The sequence below is a fragment of the Cebus imitator genome, unplaced genomic scaffold (genome assembly GCF_001604975.1).
Source record: "Cebus imitator isolate Cc_AM_T3 unplaced genomic scaffold, Cebus_imitator-1.0 Scaffold17, whole genome shotgun sequence".
Taxonomy (NCBI): domain Eukaryota; kingdom Metazoa; phylum Chordata; class Mammalia; order Primates; family Cebidae; genus Cebus; species Cebus imitator.
In genome coordinates, this window is record NW_016107332.1 from 8896966 (window position 1) to 8911806 (window position 14841).

Below are 14841 nucleotides of genomic sequence, written 5' to 3' on the forward strand. Positions count from 1 at the left end.
AATGTGATAATGGTTTCTACTTTTTGCATAAGTTTTACAAACCTGAAAATATATGTGAAAATAAAAGGGGATATTTGCGACTTACTATTTTTATTATTTTAGCCAAAATCACCTCATATTTGAAGATCTTTCACACAGGCTAGACATGTGAGAAGAAACGAATAGCAGCATTTAATTATTGTAATCTCTTTTTTAAAGCAATAGATGACCTGCCCAAAAGCATTTGTTGTGTATATTGGAGGGCTTATAGCTTTTATATAACAAAAGTGGTATAACTTAACAGAAACATTAGGAACCCAATAGAGAAGAGGAATCAAATATGCACACTTCATTTTTTTTTAAAAAAAAAGAGATAAATGAAGACTTATGGGCAACAAAAATACAACATTCAAAGTCAAGCAAAATTTTAAACATAAGATTATTTAATATTAGATTTTCAATTATAGAAAAATCTTCAATATTCAAGAATGGTGATAATTTCCATGCATTTTGGACCAGGCTAGAAGATTTATATTACCATATTGAATTCTAGACACTTCATTTTAAGTGTGGCATTGTTTAGCTAGGGAATTCTGATGAAGTAAAACAAAGGTGCCATGTCTACAAAGCATGGCACATAAACTACTATGCAATGCTATGGGAATTCTTAGACTGAAAGAGGCAAGTATCATGGAGGATATTGTTTCATTCATTGAAGATCTATTATTTGGAAGAGTGCTCTTATTCCTTCTAGAGTATAGGACTGGAATGTGCATATGCACACTGACATGGAGGTCAAACTCTACTCTTGATAACTCAGGTATGATTAAATTTATAATTTTTATGGACTTGATGGGTTTTAGCTTATTTGAAGTATTTTTTATCTTTGTACCTATATATATATATATATATATAATTTAAAAATCATCATGTCTTATTACATTTTTGAAGATATAAACTCTTTAAATCAGAAAAAATAAAGAATAATTTAATCTCATAAATTTTCTTCTTTATAGCACAATTCTCATTAACTTCTATGATTATTTACATATAATTCATTATGTAGAAATAATCCTTACACTCCTATAAAAACGCATTAGTCTTTATATTTTCTTGTGTAACCTAGATTATACAGATTATGATTGAATATTTTGTATATTAATACCAAATATCATTGAAGATTAGAGGGAGCAAATATATTTTTATGCAGTATTCCTGTCAGAACAGTGAGAGAAACAAAAATGGTTTAGTGTAGTTGTTACCACACCCAGGAAGCCAATGTCACATTCACGACCAGAGGCTTTTTTTGTTTGTTTCTTTTTCTTTTTTTTTTTTTTTTTAAAGTTTTTTTTTTTTTGTACTTTAGATTCTGGGGTACACGCGCAGATCATGCAAGATTGTTGCATCAGTACATTTATGGTAAGTTGGTTTGTTGCCTCCATCCCCCCATTGCCCATCCCTGACTTCATGAGCTTTTCCTTTGCATTCTTATCATAGCCGGAATAGCAAGTGCTATGCCATTCATCCTTATTCTGTTAGGAGGCTGACATCTCACTTTTGTGACAAAGTGAGATAAATGAAAAGCAGAACCCATGAACATATTGTCATGCTTCTTAACAAAATGACAATATTTTTGTAATAATCTTTTGCTTATTACTCACATTATGCCATACAAATCGTTCACATTTGAATTGAACAAACATAGAGTTGGCAAACATAGAGTTCTAATTTTTTTTTTGTTTTAATTACAAGCAAAAGGGCTAAATCAAAATGACTTGTGAAGGGGTGGTCAAAGCCCCATTTCAATTAGGGAGTTTGGCATTTAGATAAGATTTCACTTGCTAATACCCTTCTTTCTCTGTTAGTATATGTAAAAAAAAAAAAAAGAAAAAAAAAAAAAAAAAAAAAACATACATTTCTTCTCCTTTTCCTTTTAAACCAACTAACAGTATTCAAGAATTTATTGATCACCAACTAATGACCAAATGGTGGAGAGAATTAAGCCAAGCTCTCTGTTCACAGTGGGCGAATGTGAAAAAAATCTACTATATATTCCTGGGAATTTTTCCTTTTTTTATGAAGAGAAAAATCTGTATAGTTAAATAACAAAACTTATCTATACTTTAACTCCACATGTACATTAAAAAACTGGAGCTAAAAATCAAAAGATCTACATACAGTCCAGTTAGATTCTGCAAAAGTGTGTGAGGGAACCACTTCATCACACAAAATTCACAACTTTACTTTCAGAATGAAGCATATAGCTGTCTTTCTAATAAAGTTTGAACATCAAATAAGATGTGTACAATGACAACTTAAAAATATATGTGCTATATAAATGCCTGTTATGCATGTATTTTCTATACACATACAGACTTTTTACCATGTTCTAAATATAATATAGTATGTGAATTTTGGTTCAATTAATAATTATTGCAGGCTTCTCAAGTACTAAGACACTGTACCAACTCATTATACAGTTATTTAACCCTCTGACTCTCTGAACAAGAATTGGAACACATATTACCTCATTATGGATAAGTCAACTGTAGATCAGAGATGTAAAATTATCTGTCGAAAGCTAATAAAGGCTAAAACTAAATAATGTTAGCAGATTATCAATCCAGTACACTTTGTGTACATACACTGCCCAAGCATTTGCTCACATACCTGAGCAAATATAAAACACAACTTTTACTTTAAAAGAGCTTCAATTCTACTTAAAGAGAAAACTTAGAAAAAAAATGAAAAATTTAAACAAGAATCCAAGGCATTTTGCCATATTTTTTCTGAAGTAGAAATAAAAGATACAGAAGTTCTAAAGAAGAAGAGATTTCTGGGGGCTGAAGAGGTCAAAGCAAACAGTAAAAGCTGTGATTCAAATATTTAATAGTATTTTTAATAGCAAAATGGGGGTTAAGAAAAAACAGTTCAGGCAGAGGTAATGACAGGAATAAGGATTCCTAAAGACTGTGAGAGGAAGAAAATTTTAAATAATTAGTATAAAATATAAATACCTTTTTCACATGCTTCGTCAAGTATAACAATAGAAAGGAAATTGCAAAAGTGCATTTTAAAACTACTTTCAAGTAGAAAAACTTCCATTTCAATGAATTTCCCTAGTATATACTTTGTAAAATTGGAATAAAATAAAAATATTAGATTGGTTGAAAAGTAACTGTGGTTTTGCTATTGAAACTAATGGCAACAAACTTACAGTCATTCACTTTTCCTGTTTGCTTTTACAAGCAAATATTTGTGATATACACACATTTAAATATTTCAAGAGACATTTTCTTAATAAATTCAGGATTATAATTAAAGAAAACATTCGTTATTGCCAGTGAATTATTTTCTCACTTCAATCAGCCAGTTTGAACATTTATTCCAATTCAAAGATCTTACAAACACAGCACTGCCATTTAATAATGCCATGGGCCTTGCAGACTGACATGCTTTATGTAAACACAGCTAAACACATATCTTGTGTTGTATTCATTATTACAAGTTAGTAACGGGAAACAGCAGAAGACATAGTCATTAGGGGAAGGGTTAAAAATAAAAATAATTGGTTTTTATTTTCATTTAAATTCTAAGCATACATGGAGATTAATAATTAGGTCAATTTTAGAATATTTACTAAATTTGCATGAAACTTTCAATCTTAATTTTTCTCTATTTTTTTGTCTAGAATCTGTAGGTTTAAAAATCAGAATCCCATAACTTCCTATGAATTAGGATTCATATAGATCATTAACAGTTACACTAAAGCTTAGTTTACTTATCTGTGCAATGTGCCGAATAATATTCAACTTGTATCTCACATACTATCCTCAGACACTGCTAATTCATGCTAATAATGTGCTTTGAGATTCAAAGATGAAAGTGTTATATAGAGATATATAAAAATTCTAATATGAAAATTTTAGTTTTCTATATTCTTAACTAAACAAAAAATAATAATAAAAAATACCAGACAAGTTTGCCAGGAAAGCGTTTTCAGTCCAAATGGCCTGGATTTCTGGCCAATATATCAAAGTACTTTGATCTATATAGATATAGATAAATATAAGTATATAGATAGATAGATAGATAGATGTATATGTTTATGTAACATAGCATATACAATTATAAATATATAATATAAAATAAAATTTACTTAAAGTGAATGAATGAGGAATGTGCACTTAGGGATATTTATGTTTTATTCACTCTGAATTTCATTATCTTTACATTTCATTTTTAAGAAAAAGAGGTCCCAGTCTCAGTTAACCACTGAAAAGATGCTGATTCCAAGTTTCAAAAAATGCAATTCTGTAGAAAGTTTATGGTAAATATAAAAACAGCAAGTAGCATTAAAACTATTTGCATCATAAATGGATAGAGATATGAGTCTTGAAATCTAGCTGTTAAAAAGACTTTGTGTCACAAATAATTCAGTTATGTATACCTGTTTTTTAAAAATGGGATCCTTGAGATAAACTTAAGATCTATTTTGGCTTTGTTAGGCTACTCTGATCACTAAAATGATAGTATTTAAAATACTACTACTAGTTCCGAGACAGGGCAGTATAAAAATGCATGTAGAAAACTGATCATATTTGAAGCAAAGCAAAAATGATGTTCATATTTTGAAACTTAATTTCTAAATAAAGTTTTATGTTCAATTTCATATAAAGGAGCAATTAATAGATGGTAGAGTGATTTAAGGAATCCTTAAGTGAATGAATATTTATGACCTATTCACTCTCAAACATTGCTTTATGTGTACTCAAGAGGGTTTCAATCTTGATATAAAAATAAAATAGTATAACTTTTATCATATTACTTTTTGTTTTATTCTGCTATTTTTCATTATTATTTAGATGTAATGTGTATGTCATATATTAATGTATTAATACAAGTATATAACTTATGAATAAATAATTAAACATTTATTGAACTACCAGTTAATTTTTTTACTGGTAAAGTAATAAAGTTAAGAGATTTCTACTCTAGAAAATCTCTCTTATACCCCACCCAGGGCACAGCAAATTTAAGGGAATTCTAAAAATATTTTTGTTGTATAACAATTAAACTGAATTTAATAAAAGTAATAGATGCATCATTTACCCCATAGAGAAAAAAGAAGAGACCCATGTTTTATTAATTTTAATTTTAAAAATGGAATCATAAATGTCTTTTTTTTCTTTTTTCCCCCCCATTTATTTATTTTATTGCATTTTAGGTTTTGGGGTATATGTGAAGAACATGCAAAATTGTCGCATAGGTACACACGTGGCAGTGTGATTTGCTGCCTTCGTCCCCATCACCTACATCTGGCATTTCTCCCCTTGCTATCTCTCCCCAGCTCCCCACCCGCCACCGTCCCTCCCCTGTTTCCCCCCAACTGACCCCATTGTGTAGTGCTCCCCTCCCTGTGTCCATGTGTTCTCGTTGTTCAACACCCACCTATGAGTGAGAACATGCGGTGTTTGATCTTCTGCTCTTCTGTCAGTTTGCTGAGAATGATGGTTTCCAGGTTCATCCATGTCCCTACAAAGGACACAAACTCATCGTTTTTGATGGCTGCATAATATTCCATGGTGTATATATGCCACATTTTCCCTGTCCAGTCTATCATCGATGGGCATTTGGGTCAGTTCCAGGTCTTTGCTATTGTAAACAGTGCTGCAATGAACATTCGTGTACACATGTCCTTATAGTAGAACGATTTATAATCCTTTGGATATATGCCCAGTAATGGGATTGCTGGGTCAAATGGAATTTCTATCTCTGGTTCTTGAGGAATCGCCACACTGTCTTCCACAATGGTTGAACTAATTTACACTCCCACCAACAGCGTAAAATTGTTCCTATTTCTCCACATCCTCTCCAGCATCTGTTGTCTCCAGATCTTTTAATGATCGCCATTATAACTGGCGTGATATGGTATCTCAGTGTAGTTTTGATTTGCATTTCTCTGATGACCAGTGATGATGAGCATTTTTTCATATGTTTGTTGGCCTCATGTATGTCTTCTTTTGTAAAGTATCTGTTCATATCCTTTGCCCACTTTTGAATGGGCTTGTTAGTTTTTTTCTTATAAATCTGTTTTGGTTCTTTGTAAATTCTGGATATCAGCCCTTTGTCAGATGGGTAAACAGCAAAAATTTTTTCCCATTCTGTTGATTGCCAATTCATTCTAATGACTGTTTCTTTTGCTGTGCAGAAGCTGTAGAGTTTGATTAGGTCCCATTTGTCTATTTTGGCTTTTGTTGTCAATGCTTTTGGTGTTTTGGTCATGAAGTCCTTGCCTACACATATGTCCTGAATGGTTTTGCCTAGATTTTCTTCTAGGGTTTTTATGGTGTTAGGTCTTATGTTTAAGTCTTAATCCATCTGGAGTTAATTTTAGTGTAAGGTGTCAGGAAGGGGTCCAGTTTCTGCTTTCTGCACATGGCTAGCCAGTTTTCCCAACACAATTTATTAAACAGGGAATCCTTTCCCCATTGCTTGTTTCTGTCTGGTTTGTCAAAGATCAGGTGGTTGTAGATATGTTGTGTTGCCTCCGAGACCTCTGTTCTGTTCCATTGGTCTATATCTCTGTTTTGGTACCAGTACCATGCTGTTTTGATTACTGTAGCCTTGTAGTATAATTTGAAGTACAGTAGTGTGATGCCTCCTGCTTTGTTCTTTTTTTAAACTTTTATTTAAGTTAAGGATTACAAGCCAAGGTTTGTTACACAGGTATACTTGTGTCATGGGTTTTGTTATTTGCTTATCCATGTATTAAGCCTAGTATCCATTAGTTATTTTTCCTGATCCTCATCCTCCTCCCACCCTCCACTCTCTGATCGGTCCCAGTGTATATTGTTTCCCTCTATGTGTGTAGGTGTTCTCATCATTTAGCTCCTACTTATAAGTGAGAATATGCAGTGTTTGGTTTTCTGTTCCTGTGTTAGTTTGCTGAGGATAATGTTCTTCAGCTCCATCCATGTCCCTGTATTTGTAAATTAATTTTGCCAACATTCTCACACTTGAAAAAAAGAACTACTTTCTAGCACCTAAACTAGAAAATCACTCAATTAGAGTACTGAAAAAGTCACAATAGGCTTCCTATGATTAAATTAAATTTTCCCTGATTTATTTCCTCATCAGATTCATTATATGTAGCTTATTATCTCAGCTATAAATGTTTTTATTTTCATTTTTTTGTATACAGTTTGTGAACTGGTATTTATTAGATAGATATTTTAAGCAAATGCCTCATATTAAGCATTAGGATTAGCTACCCTATTTCACTGTTGGAAAAATAATTCCCCCCAAAATACTGCTGACATAGGCATTGGTATGGTCCTTATTACCTTAAAATATTTGAAGGATAGACTTTCTAGAAAAGCACAGAAATTTTTGGATATATTTTATTTCATAAATATTGTTTCATTTGGGGTAAATAAAACAACACTCAAATTAAATGTACCTTTTCTGAGATAGAATAAAATTACAGAAATTATTGTAGGGATAAAGTATGGTTTTATATTTTAGGATACACTTTATACTGAAAGATGTACATTTATTCATTGACCCAACCATGACTTTAGGGCAGGAGCCTGTCTGCCAGTGGACGCTGAAAAGTAAAGTCCTATGATTGTCACGAGGGTTGCATTTACACTTCTCCTCCTAAGGAAAAAAAAAATAATTGAAAAAAAAAGCTTTGTAAAAGACCTAACTAATACTATTTCCGGATAATTTACATTACATACAAATAGTGAAAATTCAGTATAAAAACAGATTATGATCATCAATACATTTTTACATTATTCTATTTTTTTCCCATGCCATAAGTATCAGAGTACCAAGCAACTAGCTTTCTGAAGAGCTATAAACTGTGCAGCATTCAATAGAGAGTTTAATGTTAGGGTTAGTTTACTGCTCAGAGTTCACAGTTTAGACTAATTTTAGATAAGAAACTAGAGTTTTCCTCCATGCAGTAAGTTAAACAGGATTATAGGAATCACTTACACTTCTAAGATGTCCTCAAAGAAACTGCCTTGAAGATCAGTCTGCAATACATCATATAACTAAATAGATCTTGGTTTCTAGAGTTCGCATTTCCTGTTATTACTATTGTGACAGAGTCAATGTTTCACCACTTAGTTCTAGTCTATCATGCTTCCTTAGCCAAATTAGCAATGACACTTTTGAACAACAATCTTATGCATAGGTCTCACTTTGGTTCTTTTGAAAACACCTGTTAATATAGATTCTTCCAATATATCGAAATACCACTTTTTTTCCTGAATTCAGCAAAGTTTCTAATTTTTTATTTTGTCATTTTTCATTAGTTTCTAGTTTTTGTCTACTGTGCCAGTTCAGTTTCATACTTCGAAATAAGAATTAGAAGTATACCACCTATCCATTCATTTGTTTAATTAAGAATTCTTTAAGCACCTACTCTGTACATTACATTGCACAAGACCATGACCAAAAAAACCATAAAATATCCTAGTAATAAATAACCTCACTGGTAACCATTTAAAAATCTAGTTAAGAGTTAAGACATACATGAATAAACAATTTGTAATCTAAATATGATAATTTGTATGTCAAGTATCTGATCATAAATGTAATCAATATATGTGAAAATTCAAGTATTTAAATAGCTGAAAGAGGTGTGAAGAATATCCTATAGAAAATTTTAATATAATTAAGCCTATTTATTTTATAATTTCAGATAATAAATGTTTATTAATTGGAATTTAATTCCCATCTCTGCTGCCTTAATTATCTAGGGATTGCAAAGTATCCTATTTTCTTCCATTATATTTCAGGAACACAGGGCAAATTACACATGCCTGACAATTGAATATGCTGAAAACAGCTTTGCTAATCAGATATGGCCACAGTCCAAACACATTGACTTGACATTTACCCTGCAGGTCTATAACTTACAGCTTTCCCAGGTGAGTGACATTCAGGATGTAATTGGTTGTTGAATTTTTGAGCTTTTATTATTGTAAAATGTTGCTCTGTGAAAAGAATAACATAGAAATAAATTTATTTTGCAAGTTCCATTTTAAGTGGTATTAGATGAAAAATAAATAAAAATGTTGTATTTGCAGGGCAACTTAGCTTAGCATTTCTATACTTAAATCTGCAAATGAGGACTGTTTGAAACTCTATAGTATCCTTCTTTCCATTAGAAATGTGCCCAAAGGCTGCCAAGTGATTGGAACATCCAATATACCTGATAAATAATAGATGCTTCTATTGACTATGGTTAATGTAGACTTAGTTCTCCTTCAGGATATGGTAGAACATTCAATTATTAATTTTTAAATGACATTCAAGAAATAAACTGCTTTTGATTTAATCAGTGAATCTGAAAATACCTATTGTTAAAAGATTATATTATTTTCTAGTATGTGTCTCGAGTAACTTGTGATACCCTCCTACCTCTACATTTGGAATCTCCCAGAGGCTACCCTCTGGGGTAGCCTTTTTCTGAGTATCCATTTCAAAAACCAGATCTTCCATGTCCTTTGCAATGATTTTATCCTGTAAATTTAGGATTTTAGATATTGTAAGGATTTTGGTATAATGGGTATATTTTTATATTGGGCATCTTTGCATTTCATATTGTCTGAAAATTGAATTCCTTTCTTCTCTAGAAATTTTAATAATAAAAAGTTCCTAATTTGTTTATATTTGTGATTCCAGTTTGAATTGTAAGGTATCCTATATTTTAGATATTTTTGTATATTTACAAATAAGAAACAATTCATATTATGCTTAAATGGGATGGGAAAACATTTATTTTGTAATTACCATATATTTAAAAAATGCTGTTAAAGGCCTTATGACAATCACAAACACCACACAATTCCCACACTTAAGAACCTTGGCTGCATCTCCATTGCACACACAATATATTCTTTGTGATTTTCAATATCTTATTTGCATTTTGTATGTTTCTGGGCTCATTTATTATTAACTTTCTGCACCTTAACCCAGAAACAACAGCAATGATTGTTGTTTTACACACTGACCTCCTTTTTAGCCCTTCCTTCATTCTCCACATGCCAAAACACATTGCAGTTCTATTTCATAATAAAATGTTGCCCCTTCCTCTGTTCCAGGCAGTGTTCTTTGTGCTTTAACTCTACGTCATTTACGTCCACAGATGATAAACTGTTGAACAGTTATTATTCCCACCTTCATTTTATGGATGAGCAAACTGAGCCACTGTAAAGTTAAGTAATAGCTGGTGATCATCCAACTAGTTAGTAGCAGAACTGACATTTGGACTCAAACAATAATCTTCTAGGATCTATACTCTTACCTACTATACTACTTGTAACTACCAGCTCTGAGAAATAGTCTTCTTACAAAGTATCCCAAACCTTTTTAGACAAAAATGACTTTACTTTAGATTGTTTCTTTGTTTCCTTTTAATTGAAATTATGTTGTAATAATTAGTTTATGAGAAATAAACCAGTGAAATATTATTCATCTATTTCATAATCAAGCATTAAAGCAAAAATTAAAATTGAAAGTCCTCCTTAGGACTCTTCCTACCCCTTGCGCACCTACAAATATTCACTATTTTAGCAATTATTGTTTCTAAATAAAGAAAATCCACAAACCCTCCTTAAGTAAATGGATATATAGAATAAAAACAAATGAAAGAGTGGTTAGAAAACGTTATTCAGTAAAAAGATTCAAAAGTGTATACATATATTTTTTATAATGAGAAAGTTAATTATGGAAAAGTCACAAAATGAGAACTGAAATATTACTTTGACATTGATCAGTATTACAGTTTTGGCCATATTCACATGTAAACGTCCTCTTTGTTCATTTATCCAGTACCTTTGTTTATATTTTGTACATCTTAGGTACAAAAGGTTTATCATCTGTTTACCAAATTCTTTCTGAATTTTGGGAAATGGGATAAAATTATTCTCCAGATTTATCCTAAATTCACTGAATGTTTATTTTCCTTTATTCAAACTTGTAATTTTTTATAACCAAAAGCTGACATTTAGATACCAGAGTGCTTGTTGATCATAGGCAGAATTTTAAAAAGTAGTAATATATTATTATCTGGTTCAGATAGTGCTGAGAACAATAAAAATTCAGAAAGTATCAAAGAATAGAGTTTGGAGGCATGTGGCACACAATAGTAAAACAACTAATTCTTATGGTCACCTAGAATCGAAGGGGACAATTCAAGACCGAAAATCAAGTGGCCTGTCATTAAAACTAAAAATAGTTTTTCATTTTAAACAATAGAAAACCACAACTGTTTGTTTGAAGAAGACGAGGAAATAAGAATTAGGGGCTGATTGGATATCTCTAATAATTACAGAGAACAAGAAAAAAGAGAAGGATAAACCCAAACACCCACAATTTATTCTCAAGGCACAGACTGAATCCCAGGAACTTTCAATAACTCTGATCAAAGGGTTTCTTAATTCATGAAACCATAAAGTCAAAGTAACCAAAATCCACATGTAAAGTCTGAATTGGTTCCTTGCCAAGTTGCAGTGTTACTAGGATTTACAGTTTCACAAGATTTAAAAATAAAATTAAGGTTATTATAGAGAGAAGCTAAGAACTGAAATGAGACTCCTGATAACTCATCCCCTAATCCCCAGAGGGGATTGCCACCTAAACAGCTGGTTATTATTCAGGAATGATTCCTTGCATTATGTGCAGTTTGTGCAATTAATTAATGTAAGTGAACTATCTGTGAGGGAAAGCTAGTTCTCCTTCCAGAAATCACTCTTTCTAACCTTTCTCTCCACCACTGCTCATTGCATCTATACATACAACTAGAATCAGTACATCTATATTCTGATTGGAAAATTAAAGTTAACAGCAAAAGTAGAATGTTGACCTCACAAAAGTATTTCAGGACTTTTCTCTTTTACAGAAACAAAATTTAGGAAAATATATGTGGGAGTGGAGTTTGGAAGTATAGACAAAGAGCACAGAAGATAATTGTAGATGAAGGTAAATTATAGAAATGGTTGAATTTAGCTGTCATCCTATATTTAAATGTACTAACGCATTATTATTATCTTGGTAATAATAATGATAGTTGTAGCTTACATTTGTTGAATACTTCTACAAGACACTATTTAAAAAATTGTGTTTTAAAATATTTTTACATATAGTAAAATTCACTTTCTGGTGGTCATTGAACTACAACTAATGCATGGAATCATGTAACCACCACACAACGTATAGGTCAGTTCGAACATTCACCCCCCCAAATTCCTCATAATCCCCTTTGGTAGTCAGTCAGTCCTCTCACTTCTGGCCCATGGGAGCCACCCATCAATTGTATAATTTGCCTTTTCTGGAATGCCATGTAAGTGAAATCACAGAATAGTTGGTCTTTTTAGTCTGACTTATTTCACTTAGCATAATCAATTAAGTTTTCACATCTATAAATATTTATTTTCTTTTTATTCTGTGTAGGATCCTATTCTATGAATTATCATTTGGAAAAAAATTCAGTTGAAAGACATTTGAATTGCTTCCAGTTTGTAGAAATTATTTAATATGAATAAAACTAAGGACAGTTGCATACAGGTTCTATGTACATAGTTTTTATTTCTCTCAGTTAAATACTTAGTAGTAACATTTCTAAGTCATATAGTAAATATATGAATAATTTATATTGACTTACAAAGTTTCATAAATTTAGAGCTAAGAAACTGTGGAACTCTTTTCCTTTTAATGAAATTGTTGAAATAATTTGATGTAGCTCTACCATTTTATCATTTTGTTTTCCCCTCATTTTCTTTTGTTCCTCTGCTCTACTTCTGTACCGTATTTAGATTATTTAAATACTTCTGGTATCCATTTTAAGTGATCTACTGGATTCAGACCATATCCTTTGTACATTTTGTGATCATTATATTTAACTTTCTACTGTCTACCCAAAATTTATGTTTACCTCTGCAAATAAAATATATAAATGTTACAACTCTATAACCCTTTAGCCTCCCCATGTAATATTACAGTTGCCATATGCTCTACATTTACATACATTGATAATTCCACAAAACAATTTTTGCTTTTAACAGGATATATATATTTTAAAAAATAAGAGCAAAAATATGACATATTGTGCTTACCTAGCTATTTGCCGTTTCTGTTGCTGTTTGTTCCTGAAGTTTCAACTTTTCTCTGATCATTTCTCATGGGCCTAAAGAATTGGATTAGTGTTTCTTTCAGAGCAGGTCAGCTGTTGAGATATTACCCAAGATTTCATGTTTCAGAAAACATCCACATCATAACTAAAAGACAAATAATTCTTGGTTTCTTGTTCTTTTCTTTCAGTTAGTGAATTACTTCATTGTTCTGACAGAAAACTGCAGTTATTCTAATAATTGTTGTTGTATGTGTACTGTGCCATTTGTTTTCTTGCTGCTTTTATTATTTTTATCTGACGTTTTGGTAGTTTGTGATGTGTCTGGGTATAGTTTTGAGTTTATTCTGTTGTAGGTTTTCTCCTTCTTAAGTATGTATTTTACTTATTTATTCAAATTTAAGAAATTTTGAGCTGTTACATCTTCAAATATTTTTCTGCAATTCGATAAATGTATTATTTTGGATATTATATTTTTTAGTTCAACAATTTTCATTATGGTCTTTCTTTTTTTTTTTTTTTTTAGTAGTTACCTTTGCTGGGAACTCCTATCTTTCCAACAATTTAAAGAATATTTACATTTATCTTATGTTGATTGCTTAAAATAAATACTTTGAAGTGTTTATCTGTGCAGGTTTGGCATTTGTTTATTGCATTTTCCTTTGAGAATTGTCAAGAGCTAAGCTGAAGAGAACTGAGCTGCCAGGTATTTAGGTGGTCAGTTAAAGCAACAAGCCAAAATAACAATAATGCTTTTAATCACTCATTGATACAGTATGAGCAAGAGGCTAAACAGGAAAAAGCACTGGAACTTCCAGTTTTCAATTTTTCCCCACAGAGTAGTATTGTGTGAGGGTCAGGTCTGTCAGCAGAAAAGTGGGGATTACCTCACTGCTGAAAGAAAGGCCTCTGATGGAAGGCATCCGAGTTAGACTGCAACGCCTTTGAGGGACCGAAGTCCACTGATTGTGTACGAAGTTTTTTGTGGGAGAGCGGTTTTCCCCCATGAGGCCATCTAGGTAAATATTTTGTAATTGCCTGGATCTGGGCCTGAAAGATCAGCCATAGGATTCTGGCCTGGAGCCCACTTGTCTATCATTTGTATTATTTTCTTATGTGTGTGTTTTATTTTTTTTAATGTTGATTAATTTCAATTTGTATCTAGGACATACTTAATATTATGTTGCAAGCTTCTGATACTACTATAATCTTCTAAAGGCTGCAAGCCTCTGATACTATTATAATTGACTAATGTCTGTTAATCTTTTGTTTTGTGTTTGTTTTGCAGGGTTTCCAGTTATAAACATTTGTTTCATTACATAAGTGTTAGTGGAGAGTGGTGTCCTAGAGCTTATTTGCTTTAATGGTTGACTCAAACCCTGATTCAACAATCACAAAGTGATGATGAAACTGAAGTTTCAGATATTACTTGACATAAAATAGAAGAAGAAATGCAAGATATAAGAAAATATGGACTTGGGAATAGATTTAATATGTATGGTCTTTTTGACAGAAGATCCAATTTAGTTGAGTATGTCTAGAAAACTCTGTTCATCAGGAACTGAGAATATTTAGCTGAGCTCCAGCTCAGATGCGTTCTCTAGTGAATTCTAAATTAAGGAAGATATTATACAGATTCTTTATAATCACTTCCAGAAGACAGAAGCAGAAGGGATACTTCCCAATACAATCTATTAGGTTAGCATCACCCTAAC